We start from the raw sequence: 22893 nt of genomic DNA on the forward strand, positions 1-22893 counted from the left end.
TGACTCTTCCTCAATGAAGTCCATCCTTCCTGGTCCTCCACCATGGTCCTCTCAATCATCGCAGGTGTCTCCCTCACAGTGCAGGGAGTGACAGCACGGACGCTGCAGCCAAGCAGGCTGACATTTGAATTCTACTTTTATCACTTACTGGATACGTAAACCTTGAAAAGTTTCCTAAATCCCCAGAACTTCAAATTTCCCATCTATAGGATGTGCATAAAAACACGTACCTCAGAGGATTGTTTTGAGGATTAGGTGTAGTGATACATGTGGAGCCTCTAGCCTGGGCTGCAGGCAAAGGCACAAGAGCTCTCTGTCTCTGTGGAGCAGGGTCATGGCACCTGGCAGCATGGGCTATGAGGAAGGAAGGATCCCAGTGGGTTCAAGGACTGGATGAAGGGCCAAGTGGTTGGAGCACTGAGCCTGAGGGCCAAGGGACATAAAATGAGGTTTGGGAAACTCATAGGGACTTAATCAGGTGGGGTCTTGCAGCTGCATTGAGGATGCCAACTTTTTGTTCTGGGAGCAGTAGTCAGCCAGGGCTGTGGCTAGTTTTGTTCTTTGAAAATTTAGACTGCAGGGCTAGAGGTGTGCAGATTAAAGGTATGCAACAGAGGATTCACAGCAGCTCAGGCAAGAGCTGATGATGGCTGGTACTAGGGAAGTAATGGTGAAAAAGTACAACTTAGGAGAGAAAAATCCACTAGGTTTAGGGATAGACTAGATGTCTGATGGTGCATATTGGGGAATGTGAGGGAAAGAAGACATGGAAGATGATTTCTGAGTTTCTGGCTTCAGCAGCTGATGGATAAGGTGCCATTCACTGGGATGGGAACCCAGGAAGAGAAGCAATTGGCAGTGCCATGAGGTCAGGTTTGCATATTCTGGAAGAGAGGCCCTTGGACTTAATGATGGGAGATATTGAGGAGACACACATATTCAGGTTCAGAGCTCAGAGACGAGGTCTAGGTAGAGATATACCTTTGGGAGTCAGCTACTGGCAGATGGTAGACGTGTATTAGGGTAATTAATGCTCGCTTTTGAAACAAACCCTGGAAAATCTCAGTGAGTGAACATATAAAAGTTGATTTCTTGCTCTCACAAAGTCTGTTGTGGGTCAGAATGTTCCTCTGAATGGCCATCTTCCAAATGGTGACTGAACTCATGTTGCAGAACAAAAGGGCTCGTGCAGGATGTTTTATGGTGTATGCCACTTTGGTCCTTGTCCCATGAGCTGGAACCCAGTCGTGTGTCCCCAACGTAACTGTAAGAGAAGCTGGGAATTATAGTTGGTCTATGTGCCCCACAAGAGGAACAGAGGTTGGTGAGCATCTAGCCAGGTAACCATGGTAACGAATGTTGTTATGAATGAGAACCCCCTGGGAAGAGAAGATGGAGTTTGAAGATGAGGAGCTTATTAAGGACTGGCCCTTGAGTCATTTGTACATATACAGACAGTTAGAAAAAGGTGGACTGGCAAAGAAAACTGAGAAGGAGTAGCCAGAGATAGAGGAGGACAACTAAGAGAATGTGGAGTTAGGGAAACCAGGAGAAGTATGAGAAAGTCAGAAGGAGTCTGACAACCGTCCACTGAAACCAGTTACAGGGAGAGCATTGATGACTCGAGGGAATATGCTCTTGGGGAGCTAATGAAGGCAGAAATCTGTGTGGACTGCATGGGGAGTCAGTGAGATGTGAGTCAACAAAAATGAATACAGACAGTTCTCTTGAGAAGCTTGATGTTAAGTGGGAGACAGTGGGATGGGTGGCTAGAAGGAACATTGCAGTTGAGGCATTTTTTTGTTTGCTTTTTGCTTTTATGATAGGAGAGATTTGAACTTGCTTAAATGTTAAAATTTCAGAGAGAGAGAGAGAGTGCAAGCAAAAAACGGGAGAAGAAATCTGTGATGATGAACGGTCCCTGGAAATGTGAAAGGGTTAAAACTTCAAGTACTGGGTTTATCCTTTGAGCCTCCCATAGGAGCTGCCTCCAGCTGCATCTTCCCAGCCTTGTGCAGAGAAAGGAGAGGGCCTGCCTGTCAGCCCTGTAATTTTGATTGCTGTTGAAATTTCTCCCATTAGACAACACACCTTGCTCAGTGCTGCCGAGATTCATCACTTAGACCAGAGCACCCCCAGCCCTCTAGCCCAGGGGATGGAGTGAAGGGGGTCGATGTGAAGCTCAGCGGCTCCCTCTAGAGTTCAGCGAGAGTTCTGCCCTGTGGTATTGCTTCTGCCCAAGTCTCCAGCCCATTTCTCATGATTCCCTCTGCCACCCATCCACCGTATGAATCCAGCTTTTTAAAATAACTTACAGTTCTTCAGTTGAATTTTGTTCTGTCATGCCTTTGACCTAACATGAAGTTAATTCCTCTTTCGGGACACAATTCCTTTGACTTTTTTTCCCCTGGTTATCTCTTATTCATCACCCAAGAACCTGTATCCCTCCTCATTCATTCCTGTCACCAAGAACCTGTATCCTTCCTGTGTGGTTCTTCGTGGTAAGCACACTGAGATAGAACTTCCAGATTTCAAGCAAATGACTCAGTAGCAGGCGAGACATTCTGGACAAGTGTGAGACAGGCATAGAACCAAAACATATCTGGATAGAAAAACAAGAACATTTGAATAGGTTTTTGCAATGCATACTGTACACATTTCAGACAGTTCTAACTCCAAGGATGATGGGACGCAGGACTGTTTTTTCAAGTTCATCTTTCTTGACGTCCAAGTTTGAAGACACTTTCTGCAATCCCTCAAGTCCAGTTGGCCCTGTATTCTGGACAATTTCTTTAAAAAATTATTTTATTAAAAATTATTTTTTGTAAAGACTACTCTCACTATGTTGTCTAGGCTGATCTCATATTCCTGGGCTCAAGTGATTCTCCTGCCTTGGCCTTCAAAGTGTTGGGATTACAGATGTGAGCCACCATACTCAGCCAATTTCTTATGAAATTTCATGTGAAAAAAAAACCATTTATCCTCTAATCTTTGGTTTGAGATTTTTTTTTAAAAAAAGGTTTTACATATTTGGCTTATAGTAGAGGTTTCCAATTGTGTAGTTTTATTAACACATTGTGATATGGTTTGGCTGTGTCCCCACCCAAATCTTATTTTGAATTGTAACTCCCACAATTCCCCTGTGTTGTGGGAGGAACCCACTGGGAGGTGATTGAATTATGGGGGCGGGTCTTTCCTGCACTGTTGTTGTGATAGTGAAGGAGTCTCATGAGATCTGATGACTTTAATAACGGGAGTTTGCCTGCCCAAGCTCTCTTCTCTTGTCTGCCGCCATGTGAGACATGCCTTTCACCTTCTGCCATGATTGTGAGGCCTACAGGCCATGTGGAATTGTAAGTCCAATAAACCTCTTTCTTTTGTAAATTGCGCAGTCTTGGGTATGTCTTTATCAGCAGCATGAGAACAGACTAATACATATTGGGCTTTGTGAGAAATCTATATTGAATATTAAAGTGATGCTAATCAGTCATAGCCTTTACATACTGGAATATGGAGTGCACTCTGTGGCTTTCTAAGGCTTCTCTATGCAGATTTGTAAAAGTGGGATGGGTGTTTCATGCGCAACCAGTTCTTGTTGATTGGTGTGCAGCCTTGAACCTGAATTTGGTTGGTGCTGTGTTTGTGGACTTTCTGCAACATCCTTGTTAGAGTCTTTCCAAAATCAATGTCTCAGTGTTTATTTTTAAGTTGGTGATTTTTTTAACCTTCTGAAGGATTTATTTTTAAGATCTTTTATGTTCTGACTCCATAAATGGTATACTTAGAAGACAGGGTTTTACAGAACTGAATTTTAGCTACAGATGTGGTATATGTAGTAGCCTGATCTTTTCAGGATTACTCTCTAATAATATGAGATATTGTTGAGAAGGACTATTCTTCTCAATTCCGATTGATGCTAGTTATATTTCTTTTTCAAGACTGGAAACAAAACTGGCTTCCTACTGGTTTGGGAATCCTTTACTGGGCAAATCATGTGTCCCTCAGTAGAGTTTGATTGTAAAAGTCTACTTCTGACAACACACACATGCTTATAATATATTGTACATGTAGTATATGTAGGCATGTGTATGTATATTATACACATACATGAAAACATGTATAATACATGTACCTACAGATATACATTGTACACATGCATACATAAATACATGCACATACAGAATCAAAAAATCAAAAGGAGACTTCTGATGTTTCTAATGTCTTTATTCCAACAAATATTTATTAAGCAACCTACTATATGCACAAGCTAGACCCTCTGGTTATAAGGTCAATGAGAGCTTGGCTTTGCAGAGTCTTTTGCCTTTCTAGCCTTGGCATGTGAACAATTTATTGTTATGCAAGGTCTTGATAGGAATAGCAGGGCGACTGTGGCTGTGGCTGGTTGGGCTTTCATGTGAGGGCCCCAGGCCAGCTCCCCAGGTGACTCCTGACTGCATACATGCTCACGCACTCACAGACACTCCCAAAGGCCCAGCACGGCAGGTCTCAGATGTGCTCGCCCTCTGTTTTTCTCGCTCCCCACTGGTGAGTGAGCTGTGGTCTCAGGGACGCCCCTTAGCAGCTGCTTGACCATGGGCAGGTCTTCACTTCTCTGTGGTTCAGTTCCCTCCTCTTAAAACTGGCAAAACAATAGTAACTACTTGATTGGGGTGATATGAGCTAACTAAATGAGTTAATTTCTATAAAGTCCTGACAACAATATTGGCATACAGCAAATGTCAGGATGATTTTAGCTCTTGTTGTTATAATTACAGATCTGACTGAATAAATCTAAAGTCCAGAGGCTGGAGGAATGGGTGGGTCAGGAAGCAGTTATGAGAGAATAAAGGAAAAGCTGTCCGGAACTCTCTTAGAGCACACACAGAACAGCAGGCCACAGCTTTTGCCGGGGCTCAGCTTGGCCACCTGTTAGCCGAGGTGGGTGCTCCCCAAGGACCCCATGTAGTAGATCACCTACTTCCCTTCTGAGAGGGCCTCGTTCTGCTGGTCAGCCTCTTAGCTGAACACCCTGAAGGAAAGGTGTAAGGTATAAGTTTCACTCATCTCTTAGTGGGGAGGCCTTTCCTTCAACTCAAATAATTACATGTGGATGCCTCTAGGGGAGCCTCAACATCCCGTTGATGGAATCCCACCAGCTCCATGGCAGTTAGTCAAGTTCACAAATGTGGATGGGCCCCAGAAGACATCCAGGTGGGTCAGCAAGCCAGCAGTGCTTAGAACCACAAAATGCCCTGACCCAAATAGTTACTGTAGAAGGCAGAAACACGTTTACACAATTTCAGCCTGCATCTCAGAGGGCGTTAAGGGGCCAGAACTTTGATTAAACACAAGGGTAGGCAATTATGAAAAAGCAGCAGTGGGAGAACAAGGGAGTGTTCTTAGAAATAGAAATGGTCCACAGTGGCCCAAATTAAAGCAAAACCCACTAGAGGCGGTGAGTCCCAAAATGGACTCTAAAATCTGAGGCAGGAAAGACTCCACCTGGAGAAAACCTTACGGAGCAGAGCAAGAGTAAAATGTGATGGAAATGGCAGGAAAGAGGGAAGAGAAGGCAGATGTAGGATTCCCTCATGCATTTAGTGGGCAAAGATCCATTAGATCCTCCTCAATGTTCTTAGCAAGGGGCATCTAGCAGTGAAGAAAATTAGCTGGGCACGGTGGTGGCACGTGCCTGTCATCCCAGCTACTGGTGAAGCTGAGGTGGGAGGATTGCTTGAAACTGGGAGGTTGAAGCTGCCACAGGCTATGATCACACCTGTGAAAAGCCACTGCACTTCAGTCTGGGCAACAGAGTGGGGCCCTGTCTCTTAAAAAAAATCCCTGCTTGCTTGAAGCACATGTTTAGTGAGGGATGAAAGACAATAAGCAAGTCAGGACACATCGAATGAGAGAAAGCGGCCAGGGCTTGGGAAACCCAGAGTGAGGAAGAGGAAAAGAAGGGGTGGGGACGAGGGAGACAGCTGCAGTCTTAAATAAGGTGGCCAGAAGGAGCCTGCTGTGCAGGGAGCTCTGAGCAGAGAGCTGAAGGCATCAGGGAGCAAGCGGGGAGACCTGGGGGCTGCATTCCAAGCAGGGGGATGGTGCTGTGGAGACCCTGAGATGGTGGTGGCATTGCGGGGAGGGCTTGAGTTGGGGAGTTTGGGGGGCCACTGTGGGTGGAGGAGGGGAAGTGCCCAGCAGAGGAGGCCCATTTGGGACATCTTAGGACTCTGGGATGGAAAGCCATTGAGGGATTTTCAACAAAGAAGTGACATGACTTTCACTTAATGCTTTAACAAGACCATTCTGGCTGCTGTGTTGTGACTAGATTCCTGGAGGGGTCGGTAAGGGCATAAGTAGGAAGAAGAGGGAGAACACGACATGATTTCGGGAGTGACGGTGGTGGTGTGTCCTGGGCTGAGCGTGAGGGAGGTGACCAGAAGTGGCTGCTCTCTGGGTTTTCCTTGTAGGCAAGTCCAGCAGGATTTGCTGACAGTGGGTTTGGATGGAGGAGAAGCAGGGTAGTTGAAGACAAATGCGATTTGGATCTAAGCAACAGAAAGAAAGGCAAAGAAGTTCCCAGCGGACTGCTTTTGTTTGTTTGTTTTGTTTTTGAGAAGGAGTCTTGCTTTGTCGCCCAGGCTGGAGTGCAGTGGCACAATCTCGGCTCACTGCAACCTCCGCCTACTGGGTTCAAGCGATTCTCCTGCCTCATCCTCCCGAGTAGATGGGATTACAGTCACGTGCCACTAAGCCTAGCTAATTTTTGTATTTTTAGTAGAAATGGGGTTTCATCATGTTGGCGAGGATGGTCTCCATCTCTTGACCTTGTGATCTGCCTGCCTTGGCCTCCCAATGTGCTGGAATTACAGGCGTGAGCCCCCCCGCACCCGGCCTGCGGACTATTTTTTTATGGGGGGGAGGGGAATCAGGAGTTTGCCCTTTGTGTTTTCAGTTTAAGATTCGGCATTTGGGAGGAGCTGTCTGGTGGACTACAGGAAAGGCGAGTGTGGAGCTGGTGTGAGAAGCTGGCTGGGACAGGGCTGTTCCTTGGTGACTCACGGGCGGAAAGGTGGCCTTTAAACAGTGAGGGTGGGTGAAGTCATCGGGGCAGGAGCGTGCCTCCAGAGGGCCAGGGACTGTGCCTGAAGCTGGGCCCTCCTGGGCTACAGGGGCTGCGAGGGAGGCTTGAGGGGCTGGGGAGCGAGGGGCAGGCTGAGACCCTCCTGTGGGAAAGCATTGCAAGCTGGGAATGTTTAGCGGTGGCCAGTACCTCAGAGTGCAGCAGGGCGAGGCGGAAAAGAGACTGACCATGTCAGAGTGGTTTTGGTAGAGTGCCGGGTAAAGGTGAATGTGTCAGGGTGTGAAGGAGAAATAGGAGCTGTGCGGAAACAGGTGCTGGGAAAGGGGGAGGTTGCTGGGGAAAGGTCCTGAGGGGGCCTTTGAAAGGTAAGGTGGAGAAATCCTACTGGATTTGGCCTTCCCTGGAATACCCTAGAGGAGGGGGAAGTTAGAGGTGAGAGCGTGGCTGGTGGCTGAGTAGACGGCCTGGGGTGGCCTGGCCCAGAGAGCTCTTGGGAAGGTCTTAGGGCACGACCAGGGGCCGCGGGGGCAGCAGATGGCACATGGGGGCGGGGTGTCGGAGGCGGCCTGTGCAGATCCGCTGACCCCCTGCCTTCTCAGGGCGACAGAAGGAAGGCCGTCATACTAAGAGGTGCTGGGAGGCTGAGGAGTGGAGCGGGTGGGAAGTGCGGGGCTGCAGGGGGATTCGCATCCCTGAGGATGCCGGGGTCATAATGCACAAAGCCACCCTCTCCCAACACCTCCAGCCGCCCAGGCGAGGCAGCGCGCAGGCGGAGAGCAGGAGGGACGCCAGGGTGAGGGGCTGAGCCAGGGGCCAGGGCGTCTTCAAGGCAGCGCTTTAAGGAAAGGGCCATGGAGTTCCAGCTGGGGCAGGACAGTAGGAGCCGGGGACGGAGGTGAGATTAGTGGCCTGAAGCTCCCAGTGAGGCCAGGACTATGGGAGTGAGGGTACGGAGGGCATCAGGGTGCGGGGGTGGTTAGGGGGTGAGGGCGTGCGACACAGGGTCAGAAAGCGGACGGAAGCTGGGGGTGAGCAGGACTCGGGCGCCGCGAGTGTCTTGGTGACCACTGTGAGCCAGCGAGGTCCACTGGGCCAGACTCTGGCCCGGGGTGGCCCCGGAGCTGTGAGCGGGAGGAAGAGGGAAGGGTGGAGTCTGGAGCCCTCTCGCCTTCCGCCTTGTGCGCGGTGCAGGCTGCAAAGAGCCCGGCCGGGCAAGCCTTTCCGCCGTGGTCAGTGACTCGTTTGCACAAGGACTTTTTAGGGAAGAGAGAAGCCAGGCCTTCGCTGTTGGCCTAGCTCCTCAAACCGCAAGCTCTCCCACTTGGGGCCCTCGTCGTGAACGCCCTTCTTGTCTCCCGCCGGGCTCACTCTTTCGCATTTTGCGGCGAAAGTTTACAGGAAATGGGTCCATTCACTGGTCGATTCAGAGGGACACTAGAAACGCGATGCCCATATCTAACACATCCTGGCCTTTTGAAGAGGGATAAAAAATAATACCCACCAGAGCCCCGTGCCTCCGGAGAGTGGGCTTCGCATTTGCGCGTCCCAGGCCCGGCAGGGAGAGCTTCTGGGCCCCGGGGGCGCGCACACCCGGCGCGCACTGTGTGTCGGGGAGCGGCGCTCTGGGCTTGGCCGGCAGAGGGCGCTGCGGGGCGGCCGTGGAACAAGCAGGGAAGAGCGTCAGGGAACCCAGCACAGCCTGCCTGCTGCGCCCTGCTGCCGGCCGCGCCCTCCTCCGTGCTGCGTTCTCCTGCTCGACGCTGCGTCCTCATCCAACACTGGCACCGCGCGCTCCTTCTAGGGTCGGAGACCCACAGGCCCCTCACGTTCGCTTCTGTCAGGAGTAGCGGCAGAATTTCGATAATTTCTGTCTTTGATGGAGACTGGGAAGGTAGCCCGGCCTCTGCGCAGGAGAGCTGCGCGGGGTCCAGGAGGGGAGCGCGGAGTGGCAGCAGTCGACTCGGGCTGCGCAGTGCGTGTCGGCTGTCACGGGACACCGGTGAGGACCCTGCACCCAGAGTCGGGGGTCCAAGCTGTTGCTGGAACAGGAGGCAGCTCGGTGTCCACGGTTCCGCAGGGGGCCCCTGTCTGCTTGGATCTTTCATCAGGTCCCAGGCAGAGGGTGCGCTCTCTACTCAGCTTCACTCCTTGGGACAGAAGTGTGGCTGCTGATCCTGGAGTAGGGAAGGAGAAGGAAGCATTTGCGTGATTAAAATATTTTTTTTTTATCGTGGTAAAATACACATAACATGAAATGTACCATGTTAACCATTTTTAAGTGTACTATTCAGTGACATTAAGTTCATCGAACATTGGTGTGCAATCGTCACCACCATCCATTTACAGAAGTCTTTTCATCTTGAAAATCTGAAACTTTGTACCTATTGAACAACAATTCCACATTTCCCCCTTCCCCCAGGCCCTGGCAACCACCATTCTACTTTGTCTTTAGGAATTGGACTACTCTAGGCATCTTATATAAGTGGAATGAAACAGCATCTGTCCTTTGTGACTGGCTTATTTCAGGTAGCATAATGACCTCAAGGTTCATCCATGTAGTAGCAAGTGTCAGAATGACCCTCCTTTTTAAGGCTGAATAATATTCCATTGCATGTCTATACCACAATTTGCTTATCTGTTCATCCATCGATGGACACTGGGTTTGGTTCTACCTCTTGGCTGTTGTGAACAATGCTACCATGAACACGGGCTTACAAATATCTGTTTGAGATCCTGCTTTCAGTTCTTTTGTATATATGCCTAGAAATGGAGTTGAGTTGCTGGATCAGATGGTAATTATGTGTTTAATATTTTGAGGAACGCCATACTGTTTTCCATAGTGACAGTTGCATGATTTTTAAAAAGTGGCTTAGTTTCAACACATTTTTTAAGGTAATATTTTGGACCAAATGGTTAATAAGACTGTGGTGACGAGGTGCAAGACTCTGGGAAGATGGCCAAAAGGCACTGTTCTTTTTCATTCTTGTTTTCTGTCCCCAGCCCATGCCCCTGCTGGCAGCCCCGGGCTTGCCATCCATCTGGAAGCTAGGAAGGGCTGAGTCACTCAGCATTCTGGGGCTGGGTGCACCCTTTCTATAGTGTCTTAGGAGGATGCAGAAGTAATGGCTACAGAGCAGCTGCTGAAGGAGGAGGAGGGCTCACGAACTGCTAGAATTTTAAAGGGCTCCAGCCCCTGAAGTCCTGGGCCCTATTTTACAGATAAGGGAACAAAGACTACTACAAGGAGAAGAATGTGGAAGAAGACAGCTCCGAGGATGCAGAGCCCCAAAGGACTTGCTTGCCATTTCTGGAGAGGAATGGCATCAGGGACCCAGGCCACATGCAGTGCGGCCGGGGACAGAGCACCACCTGTGCATGTGGACATTTCACATTTTTCCTCCATGGAAAAATGTAGGAAATCCTACAGCTTGGGTTTCCTCTGTTACTGAGGCTAACTGGGACATTTGTCTATTTAGCATTTATCTACTATGTGTTGAAAGAGAGGCGAGTGAGGGAGATTAGGAAGCCTTTAAACAAAGCTCCAAGTAGAGCTGTCTCGACATGATTCAAAACTGCATCCTTAGATGCTTGGCGGTATAAAGGTCTTGCCAATTCCCATTACAACACATATTGCAACATGCCTTTCTTCTCGTAAATGTCTTCTGAAGGTCACTCCAGCCCCTGCCAGTCCCTCTCCCCTTGACTTTCTGCCAGTGCCCAACTGTGAACCCGTAGAGCCGTCTGCTCTCCCCTCCTGCTTACCTGCAACTGATGGCTGACCAAGAAGATAGGAGAGTTATGCAATTGGTCAGGGACTGGCGTGAGGTCTCCTGCTGTGCTGCACATGGGGCTCGGCTGGGCATGCTCTCCTTCCAAAGGGAACGGCTGTTCCACTGTTACCATGCTCCTCCATTCCCTCTCCCCACTGCCCCATCTCAGCCCCTGCTGGCATGCACATCTTTCCCTAGGTTAGAAGAGGATTCCTTCAGTTTCCTGGCCCCAAGCCCACAAATGCCCTTCCCTGCTGTTCTCAGGTCTCTGAATCAAAGGCGCTGTCCTCTCATCCAGGGCTGATTTCTCCTCCATCTTGACACCTTCACCTTTTTCCTCTTGGGTACTTTGTTCTTTCCTGTATTTCTTGCTTTCCCGAGTCCTCAGTGTTTCCTTCTTTGACTCTTTCCCCCACAGATTATGAACATGCACAAGCTTAAAACACCAACAGCAACAAAAAAGAGAAAACAAAAATGCCCTCACTGCAAAGCCCGAGTGAGGCCGGTCTCATGCCATGGTCGAGCTTCTTTCTGGCAAGAGAAACTGGCCTACGTCGCTCCCCGTCCAGCCCCTCCGTTAGTCTCTGCAATCTGGCTCCGACTTCCCAAACTCCACCAAAACTGCTCTCCTGCAGGCATGCAGGCAGGTGACAGTCACGCCTCTCACCTGTTCTCTTTCTAGAATCTGAAGTTGTGACCTTCCCGTTCTTCTGTGACAAACTTGGTGCTGCCCAGCAGAGTGGAAAGAGCATGTTTTTTTGTGGCAAGTTCCAATGGCAGCTCCACCAGGTAAGAGCTGTGTGATTTTGGACTCATCACTCACCACCTCTGAGACTTCTTTTTCTCATCTATAAAATGGGGAAGAGAGCAAGTAACTACACAGAGACTTTGGGAAGACTGAAGAGGCCTTGCCGACGAAGCACGTGGCACCCAGAAAGTGCTTTGATCCCCAGCTCACAGTGATAATGCTTGTGGGTCCGCATGTCCCTTGCTCTTACTTGCAAAGTCTGTTCTTCATCATTCTCTGCAACCACATCTCTCTCTGCACCCACCTCTTATGTATTTTTACCCTACAAACTCTGTAGGAAATGTGTGTTCCACATGGCTCTGCTCTCTGCTAATTTAACAGATGCTCTTTCTGAGTAACTCACACTCCAGGGTTTTTTTTTTTAGTTAATTAATTATTATTATTATTATTTTTACCACCAACCCTGCTCCTTGGTCTCCAGATGAACCTGCCTAACTCCTCACTGCGTAGCAGACAGCAGCTTTGGAATGTCCAGCAGACACAGTCAAGACTGAACTCACTTCCTTCCTGCAGCCTGCTCCTCCGGCCTCTTCCAAGTCTCCACTGGTGACACCACCTTCCGCTCCCTCACAGGGGGTCATGCAGAATGCCTCAGCTCCTTAACACCCGTTATGGAAGGCCTTTGGAATTCACTCTCCTTTAATGGATCTCATATTCCCCCCTTTCTTTATTTACATTGGTACTTCCTTAGTTTAATTCATCAACATCTTGGCCTTTGAAGGAGTTATTTCCTTTCTGCACTGCCTTTCTCTTGTCTGCCCAGCAAATCCCACCTTGTCCTCTCCTCCCCATCCCTGCTCAACGTCCCTTCCTGGGTGAAGCCTTCCTCACCCAACACATAGCACTTGGGTTATGGCCAGTGAGTCTCCCAGCAGCAGGAGCCTTCATGTCTCCAATGGCCTCTGCTCCTAGCATGCCTGCTGGCACCCACAGGTGTTTATGGAATTGACTCAGTGTCTAGGAAAATATGCATTTATTTCAAAAAATATGTAGTAAAATAAAAATTAGATTCAAGAAAACATCTCTATAAATTTTGGCCTGTGATGGTGCCATACACAGTAATGTTATCAGAACCTCTGTCACTGGTCAAGGCTGAGGAGGAAGCTCTGTTTTGATCAGCATCTTGAACCACCAGTGATAAAGACTTTCACTCACTGAAATCCATATTCTTTCTGCTGGGGGAAAATTCAGGTAGCTACAGGCCTCTGTCTGGCAGGGGTGTGCAATGGTGAGTGGTGAGGCAGCATCCTGACCCAGAGACCAGTTGGTTGCCATGCACTCTGACAGGGAGGTGGGACCCTGGCCACATGAATTGCCTGCCATGACCCCAGGCCCCCCTCACTCTATCCCCCGCTGTGTGCTTCCTCTCTGCCTGCTCCCCTGTGCCAGCCCCACTTGGCTTGTGCTCCTGAGACCTCTTCTTCTCTCCTTCATGCTTTCAACTTGCAGGAAGCTTCCTGCCCGCCCAGTGGTCACTGTAAGATTATTTCCCAGAGAGTCAGCCCTTTGGTAGCAAACAGAGGGGCTGGAGGAGGGGAGGGTCTGCTCCCTGCATTCAGGGCTGCCTCTGCCTGGGACCCACACTCCTGGGGTCCTGGACTTGCCCTTCACCTCTCCTCTCATTCTCGCCCCTGGTGGCCCCTGAGCTGCTCCCTGGGTTTTACCCTTGGTACCTGATATAGTTCGGCTATCTCCCCACCCAAATCTCATCTTGAATTCCTACATGTTGTAAGAGGGACCTGGTGGGAGGCAACTGAATTACGAGGGCAGGTCTTTCCCATGCTGTTCTCGTGGTAGTGAATAAGTCTCATGAGATCTTACAGTATTGTAAGGGGGAATTTCCTTGCCCAGTTTCTCCCTCTTTGCCTGCTGCCATCCACGGAAGACGTGACTTGTTCCACCTTGCCTTCTGCCATGATTGTGAGGCTTCCCTTGCCACGTGGAACTGTAAGTCCAATTAAAACTCTTTCTTTTGTAAACTGCCCAGTCTCGGGTATGTCTTTATCAGCAGCGTGAAAACGGACTAATACAGTACCTCTTCCTTATTGATTTTAAACAGTGAGAAAGTACTGGCAGTAGAATTGCTGTGAAGAAGTTGTGTAATAAACACCCTGTCCATGGTCTTCTTGAACTCCCTTACTCCCTGAGGGAAATGATTGGATCACAACACGAGGACTTAGTTACGGCCAAACACAAGGGCATCCCCGGGGGCCTGGCAGGGCAGTGAACACGTGTGACAGGCTCCCAGGGATGCAGGTCCGGGTGGGCGAGGGGGAGGTGGGCAAAGGCTGTGTGGGGAGTTGTAGGCATGGTTCTGCCAGGGCAGGGCACCTGCTTGGCTGCTTCCCAGAGGAGCTGAGCCCCAGTGGGTTTTGGTTTCCTGGAGCCGCATGCAGGCCCCACAGTTGCATGGCATTCTGCCTCCATGGCGTCCTCAGCCTTACTGTGGGTGCCACGGGTCTTTAGCTGAGAACGTGAAGGCACCAGGGGAGAATGCATCCTCTTATTTTGTTTTGTTTTCTGCCGGGGGCACTTACCCTGGTGGGATAAGGGCCTGCTCTTTTTCTCTCTCAATTGATTTCTTGTGGGACATGGGGACCTTTTTTTCCCAGTTTCTGCTCCGGCAGTTGCTTCTGTCCCTCGGCAGGGCTGCACTACCCTTGCTTTTGCTCTGCTGGCAGGAGCCCCTTGCGCAGCAGCTCCGCTTGGCAGCCCCCCACCGCCATCCATGCCCAGCCCTGACCTGGGTGATGGTGCCTGCTCGGGCCATCCCGTTTCCTCATGGCCCGCAGAGCTCTCCACCACATCCACACTGCGGGTGCCCCTCGCCAGCTCCAGGCCCCAACCTTCCCTGTGAAAGAGCTCAGAGTCCAGCAGAACCCGGCTGCCACCTTCTGGGCACCCGCCAGGCTCCCGTTCCCACTTCTGCCTTTGAGAACCTTCTGTGCTCCGTCCCTCACGTGTAACCCTCCCATCTTCCATCCTCCCCAGAACTTGCTTCCTTTGCAAGATGGCCCTGGAGTGTGCCTGTGTGAGTGTGAAGGTGAGTGCCTGTGTGTGTGCACCTGTGTGTGAATGTGTGTGTGTGAATGTGTGACTGCACGTGTGAGTCCATGTGTATTTGAGTATGTGTGAGTCCCTGTGTGTGAGTGCGTGTGAGTGCATGTGTGTGACTGTGTATGTGTATGAGTGTGAGTGAATGTGTGTATGAGTGTGAATGTGTGTTTATGTTTGAGTGAATGTTTGTATGAGTGCCATGTATGCAAGTGTGTGTATGTGTGACTGAGTATGTGAATGAATGTGCGAGTGTGCAAGTGAGTGTGGGAGTGAATGTGTATTTGTATGAGCGCATGTGTGAGTACGTGTGAGCGTGAATGTATTTGTGAGTGCATGTGTGAGTGTGTCAATGTGTGTGTATTTGTACGTGAGTGTATGTGTGTGAGTGAATGTGTATTTGTGAGTGCGTGTGTGTGAGTGAATGTGTATTTGTATGTGAGAACGTGAGTGAATGTGTATTTATATGTGTGTATGTGAGTGAATGTGTGTATTTGTATGTGAGTGCATGTGTGAGTGAATGTGTGTGTATTTGTATGTGAAAGCATGTGTGTGTATTTGTATGTGAGTGCATGTGTGTGAATGTGTGTGTATTTGCATATGAGTGCATGTATGAGTGTGTGTACTTGTGAGTGCATGTGTGTGTGAGTGTATTTGCATGTGAGTGCATGTGTGTGTGTATTTGTATGTGAGTGCACATGTGAGTGTGAATGTGTGTGTATTTGCATGTGAGTGCATGTGTGAGTGTGTGAGTGAACGCGTGTGTGTCAGTGCACTTGCAGGACATTTGGGAAGAAGACATAGGGATAAAATGCAGGAGTTACTGAATGCCATGGTCTTGATTATTGGAATTGTTTGTGGAATGGACTCAGAAGCGGGTGGCTATGGGAAGGGTGCTGGTGTGAGCATGTGGATTTTTATTGCTGCATAACAAATTACCACACAATGGGGAACCAACAGCTACTTATTATCTTGCAGTTTCTTTAGGACAGAAGTTCAGGCCCAACATGGCTGGCCTCTCCACGTAGGGTCTCAGGAAGCTGAAATCAAGGCGTTGCCTGGGCTGTTTCTTTAGACTCACGTGGCTGTTGGCAGGATTCAGTTCCTTGAATTGTGGGATAGGGATGCCCATTCTCATGCTGGGTGTCACCTGGGGGCGGTTGTTAGCTCCTAGTGGTCACCCCTAGCTCCTTGTGTCAGGGCTGCTGGCACGGCCCTTTCCCACTTCCAGTCTCTCCCTCCAGAAGGGCCCTTGTAAGGGCTCACCTGATCACGTCAGGCTCACAACTGTGAGAATCTCCTTTTTGGTTAACTGAAAGTCAACTGACAAGAGACCTCAATTACCTCTGCAGAATCCCTGTTGCTGTAGAGGGAGCGGTCACTGGGGGAGAATAGCCCATACCTCACAGCCCCGGGGAGGGGATTCTATAGCAGGGACGGGGACCCTGGGGGCCATCCACTGCCCACCACTGCACGTGTGTGTGTGTGTGCTCATGTGTGTACATGTGTGCATGCATTGATTCTCTAGGCTCAATCTTGAAGTTTTGAGGAAATCTATTCTGCCTCATGAAGGTATTCTCCATAAGCAGGAAGGATCTCACACAATTTTCTAAAATCAGCAAATACTTCCCAGAGGAAACAAATACCATTTACCCTTGTGCTTTCCGTGTATAATATAGAGGAGGCTTCCTGAAAGTTTACTGATAGCTGAGTTGAGAAAAATAAACTATTGAATTAATAATATGGCATTAAGCGGAGAGAATATTTTGTTGTGATTTATTTGACATTTAAGCATCTAGGAATAAAGGTGTACAGAAACCTTCGAGCTCATTCTGCATTATGGGGTGCACACAGTCCACAATTTTATTCTTCCATTGTTACTTAGTTTAAAAAAGTATCTTTTAGAATGTATTAGGTATCCAAAAAACTGAGAGATGTTTTTGCATAAACCAATACACCACTAGGCCGTGTGGGCTCTGCCTCGCCTGCCGGTGTTTCCTCAGATGTGTAGCCCTGGCCATCTCTGCAGGCTCCGTGGCCCAAGGGTGACCCTGCTGCCGGGGCCAGGGCTCGCGGGCATGACCAGGCCGACCTCTGAAGGGCTGAATGTCACTTAGCATGACAGCCGCATTGTATCCTATCTCAGGACTCTCAGGAGACAGCCCAGCTCACTCATCTGCTGTTTTGCCTTCAGCACATAAGTTTCCCTGTCAAAATAATTTCTCCAGTGCCTGAAAAACCCCGATGTCACCCCCGGTGCACATAGCTGCCATTATCTGAGAGGTTTTAATGTCCATGTGAGATGTGATAATAAGATTTGAGTTTAATAGAGTTGGCCTTCTAGACTTGACCTTATCTGTATTAATCAACACTTGACTCACACTAGCTGCCCTCAAGGACTGCAGCAAAGTCACGGCCTCTTCTCGCCCTCCTCCTGCCCATGTCTTGGCTCCTCTCTGTCCTGACTTAGCCTTGCCCGAAGTGGCCACAGGTGCCCCAGGCTCCTCTTCTTGCTGAGAAGAGAGTAGGGATGTGGGCAGAGAAGGACAGCAATTGCACGCGATAATGCCTACATCCTACAAAATGTATTTCATTTCTCAAAGTTACGCTGTTCAATGATTTAAATGAAAAGTTTTGCAAAATTATTGACTTTAAAACAAGGGGATAGTGGAGGTTGCCAAATATCATCTCATTCTCAGCCTGGGCAGGGTTGGGCCACCACAGACTTCCTCTGGATGCTTTCCAGGGAAAGGACCCAGGGGGACTCTGGGATGGTCTCTGCATCGCTTGACGCCAAGCATTCTTCAGAACTGGGTGTGGAGGGAGAGGGGGCCACAAAGCCTCATCATCTGCGGGGCTCAAGAGGTCTGGGGGTATCAGCATTTCACCGTTTCATGCCAGAGGATTAGGTAAAAGATGCGCTCTGCCCAGGAGGGTCTCTGTGGGACTCTGACTCCCTCTTCCCCCAGGCCACTTTCAGAAACCTGCAGGGGCCTGGCATCTGACATTGACACTTAAGCAATGGAAGTGCACTGCGTATTTTCTTCCTAATGTCTGTGCATATGTTGTGTCTGCGTGTGCAAATGTGTATTTTGCATGTGTGCCATGTCAAGATTGTACCCAAGTCTCTGAGAGTGTGTTTGTGGCTCTGCATTTGTGTGTGTCTCTCTGGAGCCTGTGTGTATAAGAGTAAAGTTGTGAGCTGAATTCATGTTCGTGTTTAGACTGTGTTTGTGGGTGTCTCTGAAGAGATGGAGGGATGACATTCCTTTACTAATTGTGTCCTTAATGTGCTTAATTTATGAAGCTGCCAGCTGCCTTCCTTCCCACTCCCCACACCCAGCAGAAGGCAATTTGGTCCAGCTGTCTTGCTGGAATGCACTCTGCTCTTCTTGAGCATGCCTTATTATTTTTAAAGCCTTTGGAAGGCCTTGTGAGAGAGGTGCCAGGAGTTCATTGCAGATTAATATTAATAACAGAATTCTAGAGGGAAATGGAGTGCTATGTTTTATTGGCAAACTGTCTTCTCCATCTTTAAAGTAAACAAGACTCCATTTTCCACATTACTTAGTATATCATCCTTCCATCCCTTTTAATCATCCTCCAGATGGACTCACGGGGTCCAACTGAATAGGCGTGGAGCCCTCTCTATGTATAGATGTACATAGGGGAGGGAGGGGGGCACCTAGGGGAGGATCAGGATCCACTGAGATTCAGGCCCTCTGTGGGCCACCAGGGCCAGCACCCTGCTCCAAACTACTGCTTGCCATTTAAACTCAAGTCAACTTGATCCAGATAAACACTTGGAGCACCCGCTTGGTTTGCATGCTAGCTAAGCCTGTTTGTGAGTGTGTGTGTATTTGTGTGTACATGAATGAAAGCAGAGACTCTCACTACCAATGGAGAACATTGATGTAATTTGCCCAAACCTGAGCTCTTCTGGCTGCGATGAGGCCCCTACCAGGTCGGTGAGTCCCTGCTGCTGTCTGCATCTCTGCCTGCTGAAGCCCCCTCAACACTATTTTCCTGAAGTCCACATACAGCAGGCCCCTGCAGTTCTGTATCCTTCTATGGAGGATGGGATGCCTGCCCCCTCTCTCCTGCCCCTTCTCCTTAACACCCAGCTCAGCTCAGCCACCTTTGTGTCCCAGCAGGAACATTCCTCCCTCCCTCAGGGCCCCCAAGGCACTCAAGTTTTACCCCTCATGGGCCTCAGAACAAGTTGTCTCTGAATAAGTAAAGAGGAATTTTTGAGTAACACATCGTTCTGCCTAACTACATCTATAAAGCTCACAGCCACGTGGGAGGGGTTTGTTTCACACGATTTTGGTCCACTGTGCTACTCTTAAGAGAAGGAGCTCATCATCAGATCTTCCACTAAACTGTCCCCTCAAGATTTTCAGGACTCCAGGGAGCCACAGTGAGTACAACTTCAATAATCTTAACTTCTCCAAAGCCTCTATTTCCATTCTCCTCCTTCCTGTCTTTTCTCTCGTTATCATGAAAACGCTCAGGCATGTTCCTTGAACTGTGACAAATTAGTGGGGGCAAACCACACAGTCGCAGAGCCACGTATCACCCGCACTTTCAGTCATCCTCCAAACTGCTGAATGTCCTAGTGTTGGGAACGGTGTTAGGCGCTGAGGGGCACAGAGAGGAGGAGACCCCCACTACCCCCAAGGGGCTCGGGTCTCAAAGGGAGGCTCGGTGAGTGCATGAATACCTATGAGGGGGAATGTGGAGCTTTGGAGGACAGTCCTGGCTGAGACTCAGGCTCCCTGGAGATGACAGAACTGAAGCAGCTCTTGAAGGCTGGGTGGGATTTTGACAGAAGCCCATGGAAAGAGAAGGGCGGCCCACGGTGGTGGACAGAAACACAGGGCAGAATGTGTGCCCCAGTGGGTCCTGGCCAGGGGCTGGGACTGAAGGGGCCCATAGGAGAGGAGGAGAAAATGGGCCGGACCAGATGCAGGGGGGCCAGAGGAGAAGAAGCCAATGTTTGGAGGTTGTCATTAAAATACCTGGAGCATGCAGGGATGCAGGCTGACCTTTGTGTTAGTGGAATAGAGAAAGAACCATGGTATAGAGTACCTTGGGGGACACTGAGGCTGGAAGGCAGCAAGGAGGGCAGGGCTTGGGAGCACACCCCCAACACTCAGCTCCACCTTTACCTGCACTATCCCTGAACCCCTTGATGCGCAGTGGCTCCGCATCAGCTCCACAGGAGCGGGGCTCCTGCCCTCCACAGTTGAGGCCCTGCCGTCCAGCCGTTGTTCTTCCTGGGCAGCCTGGTTTGCACGCTGGACTTGCCTCTTGCATCGGTTCAGGTGGTGTCTGTGCCTTCAAAGGCTTTTGACAACCCCTCCTCCTTTGTGACCAGTTACAGCCCAAACCCCGCCCTAGATCCATCCCAGCCTGCGTTCCTGGGATTACGCCCCAGTGTACGTTCAGCTTGGCCACTCACCTAACGTTAACTTAAATATTGTTAGAGATGTTAACATGAGGGACATTATCTAATGCTTTTTGTCTCTACTAATAAACATTCTTTTCTGTATTCTATTTATAATTCTTGCTTCTCCCCTCGCCCCCCACCCCCCCAATAAACTCCACAACAAAAATTGTTTTGATAGGTGTGACAGTTCCACATTTTTTTGTTTTTTTTCGAGATGGACTCCTCTGTCGCCCAGGCTGGAGTGCAGTGGCACGATCTCAGCTCACTGTAGTCTCTGCTTCCCGGGTTCAAGCGATTCTCCTGCCTCTCCCAAGTAGCTGGGATTACAGGTATGTGCCACCATGCCTGGCAAATTTTTGTATTTTTTAGTGGAGACAGGGTTTCACCATGTTGGGCAGGCTGGTCTTGAACTCCTGACCTCAGGTAATCCACCTGCCTTGGCCTCCCAAAGTGCTGGGATTACAGGCGTGAGCCACCGTGCCTGGCCCACAGTTTTACACAAGCAAGATAAGAGGTGTTTTCTTTCTGTCCCTACCGGTGCCCTCTGTCTGGGGCTTCTTCAGCAGGGTGCATGGCAGGCGGTGTTAGTGTTGAACTCATGGAGACGCCTGTGGCCAGCCCGCGGGGGCAGTTCAGAGGGGCAGGAGGCACTACACAGGTGGCTGGGTAGAGGTGCGTTCCCCTAGCTGCCCCCCCACGCTGCCACCGGCGCTGCCACCTACCCATATCCCCGCCTTCCGCAGAGGCTTCAGCCTCCCCTGTGCAGAGGCGGGGCATGGAGCCGGCGGCTTTCAGAACTCCCAGGGTCTCTGCTGCTGTAGACCGGCTATTTAACCTCCCTTTAACGCCTGTGTGGAATGTGCTGGAGAACAACTAGCTACAGTGGGAAACGCCCCAGGAGAGAATTCTTTCCTGGAAGCCCATGCGGACACCCTCGGCCCTGACTGTGGCAGGACGCAGGCAGGCAGTTTTGAGAGACCCCAGCTCTGATGGACAAGGTGACAGTCGCACCGGGCGTGGCCCAAGGCCAGGATCCTGAGAGCTGGCTGCCTGAGGCCCGTGGCATATTTGCTAGCGCCTTCCAGGCATAGAACGGTGGCAGTTTTTTCTGCCAAGGACTCACTTTCTAGGGAAGAAGGAGGGTGGTGGGCAGGGGGAGGCCGGGAGGCTGGCGTGGGCTTGCCGGTAGGCGCTTCTGAGCTGGGTGGGCTCGCCTTCTCGCCCTTCCTCCTCTTTCCTTCCTTGTTTCCCCTAATGACCCGGGCACTTATTCTAGCCCAGCTCTGGCCCCCCGTCACTACGATCTGCAATAGGAGGACGGTAGGGTCCTTGGCCATGCTGGCTTGCCTGTTCATGGCGACTCCCACGTACGCCCGGACTCCTGGTGCTGGTGCTTGCTCAGCAGGCGCAGCTGGGGGCGGCTGACCGAGGGGCCTGGGCCCAAGAAGCTCTGCTTTATGAAGACACGGGGCGCAGGGATGTCCTCCAGTTTCCCCATCCCACTGTGAATGTCCAGAGGTGGAAGAGAAAGGTGTTTAGGGCAAAATTTCATGCCTAGAACTAGGACCAGCCGTGGCAGCAACAGGCCTCGCAGAAGCAATGCTTGTTGTTGTCAGTGGGGGTCTGGGATCCCTGCACGCCAAGGACAGCATGCGAAGGCTGGAGGTTCACGGGTGGAGATGTTGCCCAGGGGCTCTGGAGGCGTGGCCACAGCGTCTGGGTCTCTCCTGTGCCCCGAGGCCCAGGCAGCAGCTGGAGACACTCAGCTCCACCTTTACCTGCACTATCCCTGAACCCCCTGATGCGTGGTGGCTCGCAACAGCTCCACAGGGGCGGGGCTCCTGCTCCGGACAACTGAGGTCCTGCCGTCCAGCCCTGTACTTCCTGGGCAGCCTGGTTTGCACGCGGGACTTGCCTCTTGCCTCGGTTCAGGTGCTGTCTGTGCCTTCAGAGGCTTCTGATGTCCTCCGCTCCCTGTGACCTGTTACAGCCCAACCCCTGCCCTAGATCCATCCCAGCCTGGGTCTAGATCAGTTTCCAGTCCCAAATATCTCAGCCAAAACTCACGACTCATTTGTCTATTTTTACTGCCAATCTGTTAGTGCCAGCTTCTGGGCTCCATGTTATGGGGATTCAAGGAGAAGGACACTAGCGGTGACCTGAGGCCATTATAGCCCTGAGTAATCTCTCTTCCAACTTGTTCTTAAAATACACATCAAAGTACAGAAAATAGCCAAAAAGCAACACAAAAACTGCACAGGAACAGTGTCAACAATTGTTAGCCTTGGGAGGGATTTCCATTATCTTAAAAAATAATGAGAGAGCCTCGGGCACAATTGAGGACATTTTCATTGTTAGTGGCTCAGTTGGCCAGAGGTATGTAGGTGAGAAGGGGCCTGGTGGCCCAGTGGCCGTCACTGAACCCGGCAGAGCCCTGAGAGCACCTTACCGTCCCCTGGGGCAGGGACTGCTGCTCATCTGTCCTGAGCCTGGGCCTTGCCTCTCCTCCTCCCTGCCGGTTTGCAATGTTGGGGAGGTAAGGGGGCGGCATGTCCCACTGTGTCCTGAACCATGTGGTCCCTGAAGGTACAATGCTGCTGGCCGGGTGGAGGGAGGACTGGCACGGCTTTTTCTTCCGTGTAGCCTATTTGGTGGAACAAAATAAGCCCCTCCCTATATTCACAAGGGCATACATTGACCCTAAGTGGGTCAGAGAACCTGCCTT

Source organism: Pongo abelii, chromosome 8 (genome assembly GCF_028885655.2).
Source record: "Pongo abelii isolate AG06213 chromosome 8, NHGRI_mPonAbe1-v2.0_pri, whole genome shotgun sequence".
NCBI classification, from domain to species: Eukaryota; Metazoa; Chordata; class Mammalia; order Primates; family Hominidae; genus Pongo; species Pongo abelii.